The sequence below is a fragment of the Danio rerio genome, chromosome 1 (genome assembly GCF_049306965.1).
Source record: "Danio rerio strain Tuebingen ecotype United States chromosome 1, GRCz12tu, whole genome shotgun sequence".
In the NCBI taxonomy this organism is placed as follows: Eukaryota; Metazoa; Chordata; class Actinopteri; order Cypriniformes; family Danionidae; genus Danio; species Danio rerio.
Window position 1 is genome coordinate 42,539,875 of NC_133176.1, and position 23,381 is coordinate 42,563,255.

Consider the following 23,381-nt stretch of genomic DNA (forward strand, 5'->3'; position numbering starts at 1 on the left):
ATAAATACATTCAATTGATTTTTTTACACGTTCAAGGAATAAAATCATTTAAATAATTTTGTAAATATAAAAAAAAAGTGGTTTGCCATCTCCAGGTTGGAGAAAAGTCCTCAAGAGGCGACACTCTGTTGCTATTTGGGAAACAGTCACTAGATGCCGCTAGTGTCATGCAGCGGCCATTTTGGAATGAAAATTCCAGTAGGAAAACAGCACGGATAGCTAGAAGTAGACAGAATGAATTAAAATATTGAGTTAAATATGACTTAAATTGATTACATTCCCTTTGAAAAGTAACATTTTAAAACAATATCCCATTAAAAACATACAATTTCCAAAATGTTTGACAAGACTGAGTTTAATACATCTGATATCTAAAATGTCTATTTTACATATAAGGTTAACAAAATAACGTAATTACTTATTTTTGTTTTACTCAAACGAGGGTGAAGCAGAAATGAGTATACATAACCAAAACTACAACAAAAACTACATTATCTGGTAGTTTGTATGGCCTCCATGATTTTTAATGACAGCATTAAAAATCATGAATAAAATAAATATATAAAAATAGATAAATTTGGAGAAGGTAGCTTTTTAAATAAAAAAACTTTATTAGTCTTTTTTTAACAGACAACGTTGTAGAAAATACCATGTACTATTATAATATAATACTCCAACAACAAGTACTGTTAATCTGCTATCAACAACCCATTTTTGAAAGTCATGTTAATTTAATTTAACATTTCAGTATTAATATTATGTCAGTGAGTAAACTATTAAATTAAAGTAAATTAAATAAATTTTACCCAAAAGTGAAAGGTTTAAAACTGTCCACAAAAAAAAAAAAAAGTATTGTTAATATATTAAACATTTAGTCTGTAAAATAAACTATTAAAAGTTCGGATAAGCACCAGCCTATGGTTTTAAGTGTTGTATTGTCGTCTTTCAGGTTGTATTTCAGCTTTGATGTACTTTTTAAATGAATAAATAAAAAAACAAAGCAGCTGCTTGCCATTGCGACACCAAAAAGATCCAATAGACGGCTGATTGCTTTCACTCCAGAATGGCGGAATCGCTGGGCGCTGCTGTTGCAATGGAACGTTCTATTGAGTGTCACTTCTTGGTGATTTTAAGCTCTTTGAGTGAGGGAAGTATGGAATGTTAGATTGGCAGGTGGATTGGTGCAGCGGCAGCAGCAATGTGGTTGACGTATTGGTCCATTGTGGTAAAGAAGGAGCTGAGCCGAAAGACAAAGCTTTCCGTTTACCAGTCAATTTACATTCCTACTCTCATCTATGGCCATGAGCTTTGGGTCATGACCGAAAGGACAAAATCTTGAATACAAGCGGCTAAAATGAGTTTCCTTCGCAGGGTGGCAGGGCGCAGTCTTATAGATAGGGTTAGGAGCTCTGTCACCCGCAAAGAGCTCAGAGTAGAGTCACTGCTCCTCCACATCGAGAGAAGTCAGCTGAGGTGGCTCCGGCATTTGTTTCAGATGCCTCCTGGATGTCTACCTAGGGAGGTGTTCCAGGCATATCCCACCATGAGAAGGCCTTGGGGAAGACCCAGAACATGCTGAAGGGACTATGTCTCTCGGCTGGCCTGGGAATGCCAAGGGATCCTACCGGAGGAGCTGGAGGAAGTGTTGTTTGGAAAGAGGGAAGTCTGCTTCTCTTCTAGACGGCTGCCCGTATGACCTGGCCCCAGAAAAGCAGATAAAAATGAGTGAATGATTAAACAAATGAAGTCACTGTCTAAGTGATTATTATGAAACTGTGGTAGGGCATGCATGGAAAATAATGGATTTTTTTTAAATATACCATGTTCTTTTAATTTTATTTATTATCAGCTTATTTATTAAGGGACTGAAATTATACTTATCTAAAGCACAACGGCTCTGATGAAGGCTCTGTGATTCCTTAATGTGTTTAATATGAAATGCACAGTGAAGCAGGCAGCACGTGTTTTGGAACCATCAAAAGTGTGTTAACGTTGCTTTTTTAACTGTATCCTAAGGCCTGGAATGCTCTTTTTAAAACGATGGAATGCTTGCTAACTCCCCTTGCTCTCTCTCTGTAGAGCAGAGGCCTCTAGAGTGGGACGACTTCATTAAACGGGCACTAGAGGACTGGGTTAATCCTGTCGCCTCCGGAGACAGACTGCACCTGGTTACCCTTTAGCATTCGAGGGAATGTATGCTAACCATAGCTAACATTTCCTCCCTCTATGCACACACACATACACACACGTGAGCCTATGTACACACAGTTCGACATAGTCAGCGGAGTCAGTTTGCAAAGAGGGATCAGATTATTTCCTGTTTCCATCTGACATGTTGTCAATTACGGCCCGGCGCCCAGCCTAACAGGACACTTTAGCGTTACCAGCAAATGACCTTACACTGTTCAAACAATTAGCCCAAAGAAAACATTGTCCTCATTGATTTATCGGCCATGCTAACGGAGAATACTCCAAGCGGTGAGAGAAGAATGCCTCGCCGTTCATGCCGCCATCATCTGGAAGTCTTTCCACATCGGGTTCACAGGAGAGCCACAGCGGTGACAGCTCTATTTAGCAAAGAACTCACCATCAACTAGCGCTTAGCAAGGGATGTGTGTTTACAATCAACAGGCCCGTGATTTTTTATGATAGTGATTTCTATCTTGGAATCTGAGAGAGAGGGAGAACAAAAGTTCACTGGCGGTGAATGAAAGCCCTAACAATCCTCAGAGCGGGAAGACTGTATATCTTCAAAGATAATGCTTTATATCCGTAGCAGTTAGGGTTCCTTCCCAAAGCCGTAGACTTTGTTCCACCCATGTGTTTGTGTGCAGTTCCCAGCACTCAAGGAGAGAACCCCAGACTCCCACCTTCCAAACACACCATATTCACACAAAGGCTGTTTTTCTGCATCAGTAGCCATGTCTTAGGAACTTTTTTTTTTTTTTGAAAAGCACCTTACTGATCGATCAGCATCATTTTTACTCTGAAAGATAAGAAGAGAAGAGACATACAGAGTGTGAAAGAAAAAAAAGAGTGTCTACTCATCTTGTGACAAAGTACTCTGAGCATCTTACATGGTGTTAATCAACAACCATAGAGCTGGCTGTCACTCACAAAAACCATGAGACAAGCCAATCAATATCAGCGCACGGCACTGCTTTCACTGGCTGAGCTCAACTTTTACTGTATAACTCTTACAGCAACGCTCGCATTGACCAGAAAGCTCTGCTCATTGGCCTGATGCTCGCCATTATTTCACAGTTAAACTAACAGCCAATCTCACTGCCATAAAGCCAATTCGACCCCGGAGACATGCGCTCAACAATGCAGCTCAGACTGATCTCAAATATGCCACTGTTTTCATCAGCGAACATTGGCGCGGAATGAAAGATCAGAATTTGTACGCCTGCCTGTCGATAACCAAAGATGCCCAGCAGTAATAAAAGCCTGCAAATCAATGGCCGCCAACGAAAGTGTTTGTTTTCCCACATGTGCGTAGTTCTCATCTTCGCTGGATCTTGTCCTAGCTGCGGGTCTTGCCAAATTAAAAACAACAACATCATTGGCTTTGATTCTGGCGATTTGATATGTGATGATTTTCATTTTCCTTGGGGCGGTGTTTTGTGATATTGTTCTATCTGTTTTATCTGCATCAGAGCTTCTGATGTTCTGTCGCTACATTTCAAAGGGTTTGTTGTTGTTTTTGCTTTTTTTTATGTTGATTGGTGGGTTTTAATGTGTGTGATTTGGGAATCGTACACCTTGGAAATAAAAGGATATGAAACATCCACTCATTGATTTCTCATCGCAAGCGCTTCAAAAATGCAAATGAAACATCCATAGCGCTTTGCACATTTTCTCTGGGCCTTCAGCACAATGCCCACAGACACCCTGTAGAGATTAACACCACATTCGGCTCTCTCATCCGTCCTTGATGGAAGCAGACCGGTTGTGTTGGCTGTGAGGTCCAGGCTTGAAGGTGCACCTTTCCGAATGTGTGGATTTGTCAGAGTTTAATGAGAGTCCTCCCTGTGCTCCACCACAGCCTTGTGCGCTGTTGACATTTGTCCACCCACCTGTGTCTGGGCTTTAATGACCCTTAGCATGTCAAGCAAGTGATTTTCCCTTGAGCGGAGGCATACTGTATGCGGGACATTTTGTTGAGAATAGTGTCCTCAAAGCGGATTGAGTCTTCACGTTTTATATTTAGGTGTGAAAGCTGAGCCAGGTGTCTCCTCTGGCATACTGACTATATTCGGTGTCTCTGTGTTGGTGGATTCAGGGGTCTTTGACATTGTTCGCTCATCCCCGCTGCTTTTAAATTAGTTTCCAAGATTTTTGTTTTTCTAGCGCCTCTGCCATGTTTTTGGACATGACTAAGGCATGTCAGGCAAAAGGCATGTTTTCCATTATGCTGAGCTGATGGAGTGACTGAGCTCACTCTCCACATCTAAGTAATAGACCCGCCATCTCGTTCTCTCAGACGTCTGTGTTTTTCCACCATGAATACATTGTTTTGTAGTTTGTTTTGTTAATATAGAAAGCCTTTAAGCAGGAGAAAGTTCCCAAGTGAAAAGAACAGCAGTCTAAATTTCCTAAACACACACTGAACCGAATGCTAAATCAGCTCACAGAAACAACCGTATTGATCACTGTATACACACACAGAAAAATCACACTTGCAGTGGCTCATTATTTCTGGATGCTGTGTTTGTCATTGTGTGGGAAATGGGGTTTAAGTATCTGTGCACTTCAAAGAGTTGCAAATAGCTTGTGATTTTTGTCTTAGCTCATTTGTGCGTGGAGTGTTTGCATTAATATAACACAGCACTGTCATGCTGTTTTTGATTTGCTTTAATCTACAGTACATGAATCCATGCATATGTTTTTTACAGATTCTACTGTATGCTTCACTTAAAGTTTAGGGTTGATAGATGTATTATTGGAAATTAAATGGGGAAATGATTAATAATGATTGGACAAGAAGCTGTAAACACTACATTTTGGGTCTCATTCTAGTCTATCAGAACAACATGAGCACCATTTATAATATGGGGGAAAATATTTTTAATTACTGTGTTTTTTGTTCTGTCTGTAATATTGGGTTAGATAGTGGAGAAAGGCATGCAGTTAATTAAAAATGTATTTATTTGGACACTCATAATTGATTGAAGTTTTTTACTTTTTTAAAAAATTTGTACAAAAACAGTTGTGCACTTGGCCAACTATTTTCAGTATTTTATAGCGTTGAGAAGCCAATTTTAGGAGTTAAAAAAGGGAGATGTTGATAGATAATTGATAAGTGGTGTGTAACTCAGTGCTCTTGAAAAGCATTGGCACCCAGTGGTGTGTTTTTGCATTTTTACCTTTAAAAACCAGTGAGATATTCTGAATTCTGAATGTGTTTAATTACATAATTAGTAGTATACTACGAAAACTGTATACTTAGGATCTGAAGGCAGACCGTGATCGTGCTTGTGTGTGTGTGTGCATGCATATTTGTGTCTGTGCGCCTGTGCATGTGTGTGAGATTTAGGGCAGAGCTCCGCTTTTGAGTTATGACTCTAGATTTGTGTCATCTGTGTATATGCTGTCTGTGAGTGTACTAGATGAATGTTTCTTTCTCTGAGGCCAGCACACAGACCGAATTAGCTCTGTGTATTTTGTGGCATTCGGCTTAATAAATAGGAAGGAAAACACATTTATTGTCATCATTGTTCTAGGTTCTGGTTTACATAAATGTCATACAAAAAAGACACAGTGTTGAGCTGTTTAACCCGGGCATCTGTTTCATGTTGTCCTTTGACTGAGTATGCTTTAATATCAGTTGTCATTCAATATGTCTGTTCTACTGTCATATGGGCAAATCTCACGAAAGTTGAAAATAACATGTCTAGTGTGGATTTCAGTTCACAATTACTGTGAAAGAAAACAAAATTAAGGAAAATGAATGTAATATTTTTTTTTATATTGATCATTTAGTTTATTTAACATTAACTTAACATTAACAGTTGGTATGTAACGGTTCACCGTGAGCCGGTTGTAGATTGAATCAAATATGCTATGATTCAAATTGGTAGAAATGTAAGTGAATCACGAAACATTTTTTGTAAACAGATGGGCCACTGTGTTTTACAGGCGCAAAATCACTTTACTTGCAAGTCATACTATTAAGCCAAACCATGCCGGTTGGGTGATTTGCAGCTCCGCTTGCTCTGACAAGTGCTATGGAGATCTCACAGTGCATCAGTGTTTTCATAGCAAAAGTGTGAAGATGTTTTTCAGACTGAAAGAGAAAGTTGTTCTGTTACAGAAACCGGTATTAGATTATTTTTACCCTAATCTTTTTAAATTAGTTTATGCATATTTTAATAATTTGCTAATTATGTTTAAAAATCTCTTCTTAAGTGTATCACATCGTTACTATTACTAACTAATTATACAAGTAATATTAATTCAACTCCTGCCTCTTTCCTACTATATAATTAGTAATTTTATGATAATTTTTTTATGCTAGTGGGCAGAGGGCATATTGATCACCTCTGTGCACACTGCTCTCTGGTTTTCCTCTCCACACCAGCCATCTCAGTCCCCAGTGAAAGAGTTTTTTTTCAGTAGGAGACATTTTAAATGTGCAAAGACCTCAGCTTATGCAAAAAAAAAAAAAAAAAAAAAAAAAAAAAACATACATATGCTGCTATTTCTTTAAAAAAATGTAAAATAACAGCACAGTTTTAGTTTGTTTATATTAATATGTTTTCTTTAGTTTTTATTATTATTTTTTGTTTGTTTGTTTTTAAAATAGCAATTTAGTTTGGCAGAAGACGTATTATTTTGCAAAATAAAAAAAGGTGCAGCATTTAAGAACAAAATAAAAGAGCTCTTCACTTTAAATTGGTTTCAAATAATTTTGTTGAAAAACCCTTAATAAATCATGAATCGTAAGATTAGTATCGTAAATCGTATCAAACCATGAGTCAGGTTAATCGTTACATATTGACCATCCATTTAGGTTAAGGGGAATGACTGTTTAAAAACGTATTTTGTGCTTGAAATATATACAGCTATGTAAAAAAAAAATAAAAAATTAAGAGACTTTCAAATTTTCTGGTTCCTCTGTATTTGTAACTTTGTGTTTGAATATAACACAGTTTTAGTTTTATTCTGTAAACAACTAATAAATTTTTTCTAAATGTTAAACTTACAGTAGGTGAGAGTTCAAAGTGACTATTACCGCCGCGTCATATACCGCCGCCGTTTAAAATAGGAGCCGCTTTGTTTTTAGTGTATGACCGCAGTTTGTGAATGAGCCGCCAGGGGGCGCAAAGGGACGGGATGCGAACCGACAGAAATAGCCCACACAGCAGCCTTAAATATGCTATTGTGCTTGTAAATGAGATTAAACAATAAGTCAAAGCATTATAATTCCTTTATTAATCATTTAAAATTTGTTAACACGATTTATTGTTATTCTAAACTTTTTAAGTGCAAAGAGGATTCTTTTTGAAAAATAGAATTGAAGAAGTTAAAGACAACTAATATGAAAGCACAAACATTCAGTACAAATATTCTAAGTATGCCTAAATTAAAAAATTAAAGCAGTCTTTTAGCCTAAATGTAAAGAGATTTTCAGTGTTTGCTATTTTGGTAGGACTAACACAAGACCTTTTCATTTATGTTTTAATTTACCTTTTTATTTACATTTTCGTTGTTAATTATATTTTACTATTTAATTTTATGTCACAATTATTGTACATAATAATAAACAAATAATGAAAAATAATAAAAATAGGCCTTGTGGTGAAACACTAAGAAACGGTCAGGCGCATGGTCTAAAGAGCTTAAGTTGAATACTGCTTCATAAAATAATTTTGCCGCAGGACATATCTCGCAGGTTTATTTTTAATAGTTTTCAGTTATTTTTTTGTTTCAAAACAACAATGTTCTCTTTAAAGTTCTCTTTAAAGTATAACTGTTGTTTTGTTTTTTTACTTAATGGCCCAGTATGTTTTGTATTTTAATCTCAATTTCAGTCACCTTGCATATGCATTTGAAATATAATGCGCGCAAAACCGCGGAAAGAAAAAAAACTGTCAAAGGTTAGAGCTAAGTCATCAAAAGGTCGCATTCTGCTTTCACTCTCCCCAAAAAATGCTCTGTTTGAACGATTTAATTATTATCATCGTACACACTATATAAATATTTAAACCTTCTCTGGTGTTTATTGTTTTTAGAAAATATCTAAAATCTTAAAAAAAAAAATATCTTGTAAAATGAAAGTTTAATTTGACTTTAACGGTTTCATTTATGTAGGCTACATAGACCTACCTAAACTGTTATAGCTTGCTTTTGCTTGTTTTATATTGGTTTATTTATTTAATGCGGTTTTATCCGATAATGTAATTCTTTAAATTATATTTTAATATGGCTTAGGCAATTTTTTCAAGATTTGACACTTGTTTTGAGTCTACAAAAGGGGACAGGTAATTTGTAAAGATTTATGTCTTTCTGTTGTCTTTAATATGGTGTATAGATTATTATGCGTTATTGAAACATCAAGGGGACGCAACAAAGTCACTTATAAATTAAAATTGTATTATGCAACAGCCTTTAAAACGGAAACATAAGGGCGATTATAAGCAAAAAGACCTCAGCCTATAAGGTTAGATGTTTTCTTTCCCTTATTTATTTATTTATTTATTTATTTATGTATGTATGTGTTTGAGGCATGTAACTCGTGTGCGATCGGTGTAATGACGGCAAGCCATCTTTCCCAGACTCGGGGCAAAAAAAAAAAGTGTTATAAAAATAAAGTTGCCGCAGGACATAAACGAAGTCCTGCAAGTTTAGTTTTAATAATTTAGTTCCAGTTCTGTTCAGTTTTTTTCCTCAAAACGTCTGTTCTTCTTTAAAGTAAAATTTTAGTTTTTTGTTGTTGTTTTTTTTACTTGTAATGGCTCAGTATCTCAATATATATATATATATATATATATATATATATATATATATATATATATATATATATATATATATATATATATATATTAATAAACTTCACAGCCACAAATATACATAACACAACTTGGGGGTGCAACCAACAAGGGTTGTGCATTTTAGTTTAACTTTTTGAGCGTTATAAGCAGTTCGGTGTTAGTTTTTATATCAAGCCGAAACTAAACAGCGCATTCTCTCCGCCTCCTCGTTCATTACCAGCTGGACACACGCTGCTGAAGCAAGCAGGAGAGATAGCCTACTCCGTCATTCATAATCTTAGCTGATGTATCTGAGTCGAAAGAATATATTAAAGAGGAATGTTCTTTTAACAGTCCCGATACGTTTAATCTTTTTTTTTTTTTATTACTTTTTTCCTGTCATTTCTCTTCATCAAATTATTTTTTAAGCTGCTTGATTATGTTAAAACAGAAAGCAGAGCCCGTCGATTGAGAGCGATGCATGTCATGTGTTGCATAATTGCCTTTTTTCCTGTGCGTGCGTGATCAATTTCTGATCCTTTTTTGCTCGGGCTCTCACACACAACCTTTATGTCTGCTGTGTCTTTAATATGGTGTGTAGATTATTATGCGTTATTGAAACATCAAGGGGGACGCAGCAAAGTAACTTATAAATTAAAATTGTATTTTTTTATGCAACAGCCTTACATTTAAAACGGAAACATAAGGGCGATTATAAGCAAAAAGACCTCAAGGCTAGATGTTTTCTTTCCCTTTATTATTTATTTGTTTATGTGTTTGGCGCATGTGTGCGATAGGAAAACTAGTGTAATTACGGCAAGCCATCTTTCCCAGACTCGGGGCAAATTCCGCCTTTCCTTTCACTCCGTCCCGAAGCCCCAGCTGGCCCTCCTGCCATCCACTGCCTAAAACATATGCTGGATAAGTTGACGGTTCATTCCGCTGTGGCGATCACAGACTAATAAAGGGACTAAACCGAAAAGAAAATGAATGAAGAATGAATGAATAAATTAATAATAATAAAATAAAAATAAGGTAATAATCTTTAAACACAAATGCCGCGTAAGCGGCCTTTTTATTTTTAGAGATGGTACATTTGAATTGCCTCTTCCCACTTCCCCCACCTCAAAATTGAAAGTTGCTAAGAGAACTATAGCTCATTTACACCTTGATGTCTATAGCCTCAATAGCAAAGAGCACAGCCCATTTACACCTCAACACAGAGCAAGTTTAGCAGAAGAATGTCAAATCAGAATCACGCAGATGAAGCACACCAGCTACTACTTTCATGAAACTATTAAATGTGTATTGTCATAAATTTGCTTATTTGCAGCAGCTTTTTTTCGCGCAACAGAATTGCGGCGTTGGGAAGCCTTCAATGAATAAAAACAGGGTCAATAGTGAAATCGGCTTTTCATTGTATCCCTATTATCAATGCATTGAAGTCCTTTTATGGTGTCATCACGATAGAATAGCCTAAGGCCCCGTTTACACTAGTGCGTTTTAGTTTTAAAACGGCGTTTTAGAATGAAAACGATCCGCGTCCACACTCGCGTTTTACCCAGCGTTTCTGAACTGCTCTCCGTCCACACCAAAACGCTGAAAACGCACATCACGTGACCACACACACACACTTTGGCAATCGCTGGAGCCCATCTACCCAGATGAGAGCTCTGCTAGTCGGACTTCTCATCAAGCATCTCCCGCTGGATCTAATCTCGCTATATTTATTAAACGTGATATTTCATTCATCTTGTTGTCTTTATCTAACGACATATTCCCTGACTTTGGTCATTGGAATCTATTACTTGTTCTCAGGTAACGTGTTTTGGCTGAGCGCAAAGATAAGTTAATGATTAATGTAAGCACGTACATTCATCGCTTGCCTTTATTTCCTATAATGTATAAACTTATTGTATGTTATAGTTTTATAATGGCCATTATCGATTATTAAAACTGATATTCAGCAAAAGAGAGGGTATCTTTCGTATTTTCACTGAAATTGAAAGGAGACAGTTGTTATCGGCTCCGTTTTGTTATAAATGTCCACACAGTGAAGATGACGCTCATAATGCAGCACGGCGCCTCAACATTTCTGCTGTCTGTTTAGTTGTTAATATTAAAATAAAAATAGGCAGTTCCTTATATCATGTTTACATTTTATTGTTGAGAAAGTGAAACAACGTAGCCAGGGTGATGTGAATGAAGTTATAAAGTACACTGTTCCCTGTGAAGATTGACGCGTGTCCTCGGTATGTTTTCCATATCAAACTGAGAAGAAGAGCCTTGATCAAACTTGCGAAGTCTGAACTTACTGAAGAGCGGTGTTGACGCGGTATTGTCGCGCGCCTACTGAAGGGCGGGACCGACCGCGTCGCGGGGGCACTTTTGATCATTTTGGAAGGGCACTTTCTATCCAAGACTAAAAAGGGCATGTGCACTGCACAGGTTGAGCCCTATGTGTGCACGTGCCTGTCTCGGAGTATTTAGTGCACTATTTAGTTAGGATATGCAGCTCCGTCTGCTGAGGGCACAGCCGCTTCCCCACCGGCAGCCATGTCCGCTGCCCTCTTCTAACATGTTAGAAAATACTGCAAATCAAGCTGTTGGTATCTCCCCGTGGTTGAAATTGTTCGTTATTCGAAAAAAAAAAAAAAGAATAAATATATCCGTGCGCAAGCTTTCTAGATTTATTTTAGGCCTATATTCAGCTGTTTTAATCTTGCAATTCTGATAACTTTTAGAGATAATGTCTGTTTTTATCAACTTGTCTGTCATTTATTTCTCATTTGCTACTTATTTTATTAATTTGTTGATGTTAATATACTACATATAGTCTTGTATATGCATATCTAAAATCCTTTGGCATTCAAATTTGCTTTGAACTTGAAAGAGAGAAAGAATCTGATTTTACCCGTCAGAGCACATTGCATATGCCTTTTTTAAATAACATTTTTTAACAAATATTTTAGCACATCGAAAGTAATTAAATTACCTAATTATCTAATTAAATTACTTTATGCAAAAAGATCAGAAAAAAAAGGCAATATATGCGCCATGACATCGCTCTCATGCCACGATTTGAGGATAAATTCGCTTTTAGGCGCTGCTTTGAATAAAATAAAACTATTAAAAAGCACATTAAAGACACTCATAAAATAAAACATTAATAAAGGAGTATCTTATGAAAAAACACCAATTGACGGGCTCTGCTTTCGGTTTTAAAAGAATCAAGCAGCTTTAAAAATATAATTTGCTGAAGAGAAATGACATGGAAAAAAAGATTAAACATATCGGCACTGTAAAAAGAACATTCCTCTTTGATATGTTCTTTCGACTCCGAAACATCAGCTAAGATTATGAACGTCGGAGTGTCTCTCCTGCTTCAGTAGCGTGTCCCGCTGGTTATAAAGGAGGAGGCGGAGAGAATGCGCTGCTTAGTTTCGGCTCGATATATTTAATTAAAAACTAACACTGAGCTGCTTATAACGCGCAAAAAAGTTAAACTAAAATGCACAACTCTTGTTGGTTGCACCTGCGGGATGCACAATGAACCTAACGCGCCATTATTTTAATTCTATATTCGTGAAGAATGAGCCAACCGCATATGCTAAGTCAGTCCTGTTGGTCGGGACTCTCTGCTTTATAACTTATTAGTTTATTACAATAATCACACTTAGCTTTGCCATCGTTCTTCACCACATATAGCCACTCAACACATCTTGCGGTCCATCTTTAATGTTTAGATTATTGAAGGTGCTATTGATGTTTTGAGAAAAAAAATTGATAGTACTGAAACTAAATTATTAAAAATAAACTTGCGGGACTTCGTTTATGTCCTGCGGCAACATTATTTTTATTACACTTTAAGTGATCTGCTTGAGGTAGGTCACGTTTATCAATGGTAAGTTTTAGCCTAAGTTTACATCAATAACATAATGTGCATTGTCCTTTACCATACAAAAAAAAAAGTAAAAAAAAACATTTATTTATATAGCATTTATTTTTAAATGCATTAAAAAACAAGCGCATATCTTAGCCTTGAGTTTGTTCACACTCTGCCTGACTCTGTATTAACATAAATGCTGTATTTTAATATAGCTAATTTTGATTAGCTTTAACTGACAGCCTTTTCTTCTTTTTCCGCGGTTATGCGCATTATATTTCACACGCATATGCAAGGTGACTGAATATGAAATTAAAATACAAAACTTACTGAGCCATTAAGTAAAAAAACAAAACAAAACAGTTATACTTTAAAGCAGAACATTGACGTTTTGAAACAAAAAAAACGGAACTGAAACTAAATTATTAAAAATAAACCTGCCAGACTTAATTTATGTCCTATTTTCATTTTTTATTTATTTTCATTATTCGTTTATTATTATGTACTATAATTGAAACATAAAATGAGATAGTAAAATATAATCAACAACAAAAATGTAAATAAAAACGTAAATTAAAAACATAAATGAAAATATCTTGTCTTAGTCCTATCAAAATAGCAAACTACATCTCTCTATATTTAGACTAAAAGACTGCTTTATTTATTTATTTATTTATTTATTTAAGACTACTTATTTGTACTGAATATGCTTTCACTTTAGTTGTCTTTCATTTCTTCAATTCTATTTTCCAAAACGAATGCTCTTTGCACTTAAAAAGTTTACAATAAACAGGTAAACAAATTTTAAATGTAAGTTGAGGTGATCGCAAGTTCACAACTGTGAGGTGATGTGCTCTACCGGCAGGATAATATATATTATTTTGCTGTTTTTCATATGCGTACGTTTAAGATTTGAGATAATAACATTGCCATGATAGTCAAAGAAATCAAAACATTATTTTCACCCCAACGCAATTTAATCGGGCACTGAAGGCTAATAACTTAATTCTTATATTTGCTTTTTGACTTCTCACCATGTATCTTTTCTACAGCATAGTATAGTGTAAGAGCATGTCTATTACCAGAAAAACTAAATTAAAATAATATTTTAATTGAACACATCACATCACACACAGTAAGCTACGCCTACAGAACAGTCTGTTTAGCATTGTGAAAAGGCAAAGCTGAATATCTGTGGTTAAAGTGCCACCCAGCGGTCAAATGCTGCTGGCGCATCAAGTACCGCTGTCGCCGCGGTATGAATGGCGGCACAAGGAACACATTGAAGTAGTAACATCTGTAAATGTGGTCATTTAGAGCATTTTAATCACAAAAAGGTGCCAGGTTTTTGTATTTTTTTATTTATTTATAAACAAAACAATACCAATTTTCAAGCTTCAAAACAGTTAAGAAATCAATATTTGGCGGAATATTCCTGATTTTCAATCACAGCAAATAAAAAACTGTTGTTATTCTGACAAATTCTCTTTTTCTAAGATGAAAAAAAAAATCATTAAATCACATTTTTTATCTATGAAAAAAAAGAGATGTATAGATATTATCTCCAGGCCAATGTGTTATGCTGTATTCATTTATGGACTGCTAGTAATTGGCTTGATTCAATGCTTCAAAAGCATTCATACAGTAGAAGCAGTGCTGCATCTCTCTCTCCCTCTCTCTCCCCTCTTTTAATACAAAATTAGCCCCCCTCCCTATCCAGTTATAATGAGCAACCCTCTTTCTCAGAAGTCTGTTTACAGTCCATTGTGCTAAATTGCTTTTGTGTGTTTCTCTGTGTGTACGTGCCCATGTTTTTGCTCGTTGTATTTGCACAAAACAATTTTTGAATTAATAGCGAGCCTTGTGATGAGTTCAAATGTTAACCGTGCACCGTGTTCCATTGTTTGGCCAAAGCTAAATCATTTAGCAATTTCCCAGTTTGCCTATGATAGAAATCATGCAGTGTGGTCAGTAATTTATCGCTCTCTCTCTCTCTCTGTTTGTCTTTCCCTCTCACGCAGTATTTGTTGTCTCTCATATGCATATGCACTCCAGTGTGAACAAAAGTGCTTACCGTGGAGATATTTCAGACGTTCCCTCAGTGTGTGATGCATCACCAGAGTGGGGCGCAGCTGCAGTGCACACTACACCGCTGTAGTGGCGGATTGAGACAGGCCTGATCCATCACTCTCACACCCTCTATACATCCAGATGAGATGTACGGTGACACACACGGTAGTCGCGCGAATGTTTCTTCCTGCCTCTGGCTGCAAATAGGCCTCATGTAAAGTGAGACTGAGTGAATAGGTGATGGTAGCCTGTGCGCGTTCAGGTTACCCTGTGTTTGTGTGTCCAGGGCTGGATGTATGGAGGGATTTAGTCAGGTCGCACACAGCCGCTCCATCTTACTGTCAGCTTGACCTCCCAGCTGTGTCCTATCACATCCCTGGGTGAAGTCGTGAAAGAGCGTGTTTGTGTGTGTGTGTGTTTGCAGGATCGTGCTTTTTTTAGCTGGAGGGTGAGAATTAAATCTGCCTCAGTTCACTTAATGCTGGTGTTTTTACTCAAATTGTATAACTGAGATATAAAGGAGCAGATCTATATCAAAAATTGAAGTCTTTAATTAAAGTCTGCAGATACAAATTGGTATAATGCAACCAAAGAAACAATTTAGTGTGTGTTTTGGATCACTTCTTCACTTTAGAATGTAAAAACACTTTGAGAGAAAATGATTTGGCTGTTGTTACACACTGTTTTTTCTCAAGAAATGTCATAATTATAAATTCAAAATGATAAAAACAAAACCACAATTATCTAGAATCACAAGATTAAAGTCACACTAGATGAAAATAAAAAAATTGTGATGCAAAAAATGTGAGATATTAAGTCGCAATATTCAGTAATACATTCACCATTGTTAGGCATACAATAGCAACTATGAATTCAGTTATAATTCTGAATTATAGAGTCACAAAATATCAAATCAGAGTTGATATAAACTAATGATTGCTAATAAATCAGTAGAAAATTAAATCTGCGTCAATTCACTAAATGCTGGTATTTTTTCTCAAATTGGATAGCTGATATATAAAGCATCAATTATGTAAAACAAACACAATTAAGAGTTATAAAATCAGATTTAAAATGAAAGTATGTGTGTGTGTTTGCAAAATCATGCTTTTCTAGCCAACAGTTGAATAATAATTCAGCCTCTTCAGTAAATGCTGGTATTAGTTCAGAAGACTTCAGAGAGACACGCATAAGCTCTGTTCCAAAAACCCAGTGAGCTTGCTCCTCAAAGGCACGTTCCGACCCGAGGGCTGGTTTAAAAGGAAGGCATGTTCATTTTGAGGCTACATCACGTGTATTTCACAGAGAGATTGAATTGCAAAGAGATCAATGCATTTTAGTGGTTAACAAAGAAGAAAAAATGGGATTGGCATATATTTGACCAAATTAATTTTAGGTCATCACACTGCAGGTGAATAGATTAAAAAAAATACAATAATAAAATGAAATTATTAATATTTATTAGCAAATTTGCTGAGTTGATTACATTAAGAATTGCAAACACTATAATTGCACTGTCTATGTGCTAAAGTATGCAAACAATTAATAATTTAATAAATAATTTAATGTAATTTGTACATTTGTGACAAAATAAATCTGTATTTGGATTTGTTTTCTTCAAGTGACACTATAAAGACACAAAAACAGCTGTGTTTTGCCTTTAAAACACAATTTTTACTCTGATTTTACAAGTTGTATATAAATTATCTATTACAAAATTGATGATTGTAAGTAAATAAATTCACAATAAGAATAAAACCAGAATTATAAAGTAATAATTACAAGATTTAATGTCACAATAATATAAAACTCTAATTGTTCGATGCAGAGTAACCAGACATAGCAATTTCAAGATTTTGATTCACCATAGTTTTGGCACAAAAATTGCAATTATAAATGATTTGTAATTGTTGTAGAGTTGTAAAGAGGTATAAAGTCACAAAAAACATCACAATTAAGAAATAAAGAACAAGTTAAAAGAATGATCAAATAAATAATATTTCAAAAATATGTGCTGCAGTAGATTTATATTAATATTTACCAGACTAGCATGGTGTGTTGTTAATAATTGTGAGTTAATTGGCAATAGAGTTGTTGGATGTTTCTGATCACTCATGCATGCTAGGTTTAGTTTTATTTTATGTAAGCAGCTCACTGGGTTTTGGAGCAAAGCTGTTGTGGGACGTACATAACAGCATGTGGTAGACAGAGAAAGACAAAGAAAAATACAGAGAAGACAGCTTTAGCACTTGCGCGCTGTCCATTAGATCTGCTGTTGAAGTGCTGTAGGCTGATGTTAATATCCAGCAGATCTGTAAAGCTTTTCTGTACAGGGAGGCTTTGCTGCTGCACAAAGCAGAGCATAATGGAAAGCTAACACATAACCTGTCACATCAGTCCATGTGAATTCAGGTCGACTACCAGGTGACCAGGAGCTAAGAAATTGGTGCAGTCATTCAAATACAATTTATTTTTTTCTTCTGAGCAACATGTCATGGCCAAATGACAGTTGACTTGGTATGGTATTATGGTAAGGTTTTATAATTTTTTTTTTTTTCAATAAAGGGTATTTTGCTCCTTTTCTAGCTAAAGAAAATTGAAAATAAAAAATAGCATGACTGATAGTTATGAAGATTTAATTTAATACTTGACAGTTAAATTATATAAATTGTAAATGCAATATTAATTTTATGTAAAAATAATAAATGCATAAGTGTAAGAGTAAATTAAAAATAAATTCATACAATTTAAATAAATCATTGCAAGCAACACAGGAAATATGGCTTTAAAATTTTTTTAAAAATGATAAAATAAAATCAAGTGCACTGTAAAAAAATCATGTTGCCTTAATTTTTTTAGTTAAATCAAATTCATTTTTCTAGTCATCTCAACTTATATCAACCAAACTGACTAAAATATTAATTTAACATTGTAAAACTCAAAAGTTTTTGTTGAAACCTCATTAACTTATTAAATTAAGTTAAAGCAAAAAACAAAAATTTATCTTGACTTTTTATCTTTTTTTTTTACAGTGTGGCAACTTGCTCATCAGAACAAACCTTTACAAACGTTGCAAAATATTTTTAAAACTGAATTATTTCAATAGTTAACATTTTAAAGCATTACCAACAAAACAGAATCATATATATATATATATATATATATATATATATATATATATATATATATATATATATATATACATACATACATACACACACACACAAATAAAAAATAATAAAATGAAATAAAATGAAACAAATAAATAAATAAATAAATACTGTTAATATTTATTTATTTTATTTATTATTTATTTGTTTCATTTTATATATTTTTATTATTTTTTATTTGTGTTTATATATATATATATATATATATATATATATATATATATATATATATATATATATATATATATATATATATTTATCTATATCTATATCTATATATATTTTTTTTTGCTTAAATGGCAAATGATGAAATGATGAGTGATGAAATTTTGCAACATGAAATATATATTTAAATGGATTTAAGTGGGAAAAGTTTTGTTCTTAAGATTTTCTTAAGTTTTTAAGAGGAATTGCTTTTGTATTTGGTTCTGGTGTAAAACATATTTATAAATATGTTTTTGAATAGGGTGGAATGGTAAAAAAAATTCTCCATCAATAAAATAGTTTCACCCACAGTTGAAATCAGAATTATTAAACCCCCTTTGAAATAAAAAAAAAAATATTTAACAGAGCAAGGAAATTTTCACAGTTTGTCTGATAATATTTTTTTTCTTCTGGAGAAAGTCTTATTTATTTATTTCAGCTAGAATAAAAGCAGTTTTTCATAAAAAAATAAATAAAATAAATAAATAAAAAAAACATTTCAAGGTCAAAATTATTAGCCCTTTTAAGCTATATTTTATTTTTCGATAGTCTACAGAACAAACAATCGTTATACAATAACTTGCCTTATTACCCTAACCTGCCTAATTAACTTAAATAACATAGTTAATCCTTTAAATGTCACTTTATGCTGTATAGAAGTGTCTTGAAAAATATCTAGTCAAATATTATTTACTGTCATCATGGCAAAAATAAAATAAATCAGTTATTAAAACTATTATGTTTAGAAATGTGTTGAAAAAATGATCTCTCCATAAAACAGAAATTGGGGAAAAAGAAATGGGGCTGCTCTAATTGCAAGTGAAAATATTTGTTGCTTGCATTAGCATAAAGTAATCAACAAAAAATTTAATAAAAAATATATATAATTTACATTATGATGCACTATGGTTAAATCGTTAAAAATCGCACACATTTTTTATAAGTATTTATTATTTTAAAATTCATTGTTTTTCATGTAAATACCAATTATTGAGTCAAACACTTAAAAGTAAAGTTTCTGTTTGCATTTGACATCAATTTCCCCCCCACACACACAAAAAATATTTACAGCAGAAAGAATTTAGATTCATAAAATGTTTAAACTAAGAATTAAAAAAAACACCACAACATCACCCCCTGGTCTTAGGACCCAGCTTTTTTGTAAGGAGTGAATATATTTAAACTGCATTTGAATTTAAAATAATAAAATATTAACCTGTTTACTCTGTATAATTATGTACAAAGTATAAAAACTTTATTTTTAAAGTATAAAAACTTTGATTTTTAAAAAAACATTTTTTATAAATTTGTACAAAGTAATATCAAATGTTATGTTCATGTTTTGTTAAATTCCTTACAAAACTACATTTTACATTCACTCATTTTAAATGCCAACAGCTATCATGTTCTGTAGAATTTGACCCGAATTTCAGATTTGTTTTACATTTTGTATTAGTCATAGCATTACAATGTGCAAATGTGAAAAAAGGGGTGTGTTTGCAGATGTGCATCAGGGACTCTGTGTGTTTTCCTGCATTTCAGTGAGTTCAGCCTATCCCAATATTATGTGTCCTTTCTGTCTCTTTTTACCCACACTTTGTCTCCTGCTAAATCCCAAGCCTGCCAGACTCTCTCAGTTTAACTCCAAACCAAGTGTCAACAGAGAATCCTTCGGGGAAGCTTTCGAACACATGCACATGCACACACCTCTCCAAACATCACAATACAGAAGAAGCAGCCATTCTTTCGTTGTCAAAACCACGTAAAATCCTCTCTTTCATCCATACGCCCCGACCTATAGATGCGAGGCAGCGGGGAGCGAAGGAAACGTGGGAGACGGAGAAAAAGACTGAAAGGGAGATGGAGATAAAGGGCTCAGTTCGCTGGTTCGGGACACTGCAGGGGTGAAGCATCGAGGACCCGGGAGCTCGGCAGTTGTCGCTTGAGACGGCCCAGATGTGTCAGGCTCCTGCGTCTCCCAGATTTCCATCTCTTTGGCCTGTAGATCCCAGCCCAGCAGGAGAACTCCCAAGCAACCACGCCGCTGCTCCCTCTACATTATTCAGCTGACATCACCCCGGAGAAGACGACGGCGAGGGCAAATCTACATGTATGAAAGCGCAAAGAGCCCGTTTTTAGCTCGTCGACGAGTGGAAAACGCAAAATGACGCACCACTGTGAAGCACTCCTGCAGATATTTTTATCCATTACGAATTTTCACACTCACAAATTCTGTCAGAATGCGCCTGTGCTTCGTGAGTGAAGTTTTCATTGTGTGTGTGTGTGTGTGTGTGTGTGCACTCCTGCTGTGCTGTGATCTGCCTGTATTGAAATAGCTCCGTATCATGACCTACATTCCTCATATGGGGGGCTGACACTCGGGGAGGGAACGACGGATGGGGTGAAGGTAAAAAAGACGACTCTCTGATGACTTGAGCCTCTTTTTGATGCATTTAAAGGATGCTCGACGAACTTACAGTATTCTCTGGGATTGTAAACCGTCTATCGTCTTGTGTGTTTTTATAACTGTGTCATCTTAAGCCACATGCGCCGCTCGTTTGTGCTGTTGTTTATTTGTTTCTCAGAATTATGTAAGGCTCTTAGATGAGGTGAAGGGAAAGAGGGCATGACTCAAGGGAACAGCGTTAGCCCAGGCTTGCTGCCGCCACATCACCCTCTGCTGTCTCAGGCCGCAAACATCATAAGGGCCAGCTTAGCTTAGCACCGACTGCTTATCTCTGAGGTTTTTCCGTCTCTCTCTTTTCTCTAGATGTTGATGTATGTAGAGAGCCAGGAGCCTTTGGAGTGTTTGTTTGTAGAAGCGGGATTATTTTCCGTCAGGAATGTCAGGGAGGTGAGTGCTCGGGTTTGTTGACGTTTAAGCTTTGCTCGCGGGCTCGGGGCTCTGCAGAACTCAACTCGGCGAATCGGGAGTGTGCGAGGGGCTTGTTTAGATGTTTTCAATTGTTTTCAGTTTGCACAGATCTTTGCTAGGATCGTCAGCGCATATAAATGTCAGACTTCAAATTGGATTTTCATTCTGTTTTCACAGATATGGATGTTAGTTTCCTGCTTATATTAATGCAATGAAATCAAGCAAGTAAAATAATAATAAAAACAGATCTTATTATATACAGTATACAAAAATATATATATTTTATTGTGACCATGTCTCACAATAGCAACTTTTTATATGACTTTATATGTAACAATTCTTACTTTATATCTTACTTCTGATCTGATTTGATTTTTACATGATAACTCAGTTACAACTTTTTTAGATGTTTCACTGTGGAGTGGATCCTGGTTTTTCAACTTTAAGTCTCACAAATCATTCATTGAATTGTATAGCCAGTGTTTGGTGTTACAAAGTAACTATTTTAGTTCAAAATACTTATCCAACGAAACAAAGTAGGGGATTTCTTTTCATGTTTAGGTAATTTGATTACAGTCATAGATATATATACACTAGATATCACACACGGACCCTGAGCATGCATCTATAGCGGCGCCACATTTGTACAGTGCTCCTAGCACAAATGTCATTCAATCGCGTTAGTCAAGACAGTGTGCCAATGTGAAGATGCTGGACTTTAGCGCTTTGTACGTGTGTAGTAAAGAGCAAACAAAGAAAACAAAGCACAAAGGCAGAACATTTCATAGGTAAGATTTCGTTTTTTTTACGATTTTATATGTTATGAACATTTGTGCTTAACAAGTAATGTTATTGATAATAATACAGTCTCTTACTGCATTTACTAGAAGGCAAACTAGCAACACTGCAAACTTGCACTAATTAAACAATGCAAAAGAAATATGCTAATATATATATGGTCCAGCATTAATTTCAAAGAAGCGCTACCCTGTACTAAAATGGTGGCTCTATTGACGCATTCCTTCTAATAGACATCAATAGCGTAGGCAACATCTAATGTCAATATCTATGGATTGCAGTTACTTGGCATAAATACTGTACAATAATTCAACAGTTCTGTATAAATCAATACAGAAAAGGCAATATATATATATTTGAATTTTTATTTTATTACAAATAAATTTAGCAGAATAATTATATTTTTAAATGTTATATTATATATATAAATGTTTGTATTTTGCAATGTATTTTGGTGCATTTTAACAAAACAGATTTATTAAACATACATATATTGATTAAAATAATATTCTAGCCACCAAACACATTTAGAAATTGAAAAATAACACAATTAAATTCAAGCAAAAAAAAAAAAAGTACAACCCATAAATTTTTATTAAAATTTGCTTCTCTTGATTTTTCCTCTTTTTGAAATTTGAATTTCTATAACATAAATGTGGGTGTACTAGTTTTTGGACTATTATCTTAAGTTATTTTGTAAGATATTTTCTAACATAATGTAATGCATGTATAGCTTCCTATTAAAAATATGAATTGAAAAGATAAATTTTTGAGTGGTGTATATATATCATATCAACTTCTACTAAATTATTTCTGATTTTATGAAGCATTTTCATGCATTTCCAATCTCACAATTGTTACTATTTGTATGATTGTGCCTATATAATTCACAATAATTTTTTTTTTAAATTATAACTTTATATTTACAATTATCTTCCCCTCTTGAAATTCATACGTTTTACTTTGTAGCATGAAACAGCTTAGTGGAAATGTGTAAAAGGATGATTTCAGCACACTGTACAGAGACGAAGACTGCATCATGGCGAACTGACAGGCAACAGGCTGATTAAAATATCCGATGAGTGCCTTCAGAGAAGTGAAGAGTGTAGCCTGCAGTGACTGGAAACTGTTGACACCATGTGATACCCAGTAACTTGAAGAGACAGGAAGCTGCCTGTGACTCCTATCGTAGGACGAGTATCCCCTTTGCTGTGGGTGTGCGAGTTTTTTTGTGAATTTAGAATGGATGGATTGTTTTCTCAGGTGCTGGTAAGTGTCTTGGCAGGTTTGCCGTCTATCACAGGCCGCTCCAGCGAGTTCTGCATCACATGCGTGTAACACACCGCGGTGACGTGTAGCTTTAGCAGTAAAAGCCAAATAAGCATAACAGACCCCTTTCCTCA

General features: G+C 34.9%; 1 protein-coding gene across 28 annotated transcripts in view; it reads left to right on the plus strand.

The window, feature by feature from the left end:
• tenm3 (teneurin transmembrane protein 3) overlaps nt 1–23,381 on the plus strand; it is a 421,902-nt gene that overhangs the window by 76,672 nt on the left and 321,849 nt on the right. For 2 of the 28 annotated variants that reach the window (XM_073954724.1, XM_073906184.1), the window contains exon 1: nt 20,943–21,159. The exons of the other annotated variants lie outside the window; for them this stretch is intronic. The gene's annotated coding sequence lies outside the window, so the exon portion shown is untranslated. Of the gene's footprint in view, nt 1–20,942; nt 21,160–23,381 lie in introns of those variants that run through there. 28 annotated transcript variants of the gene reach the window in all.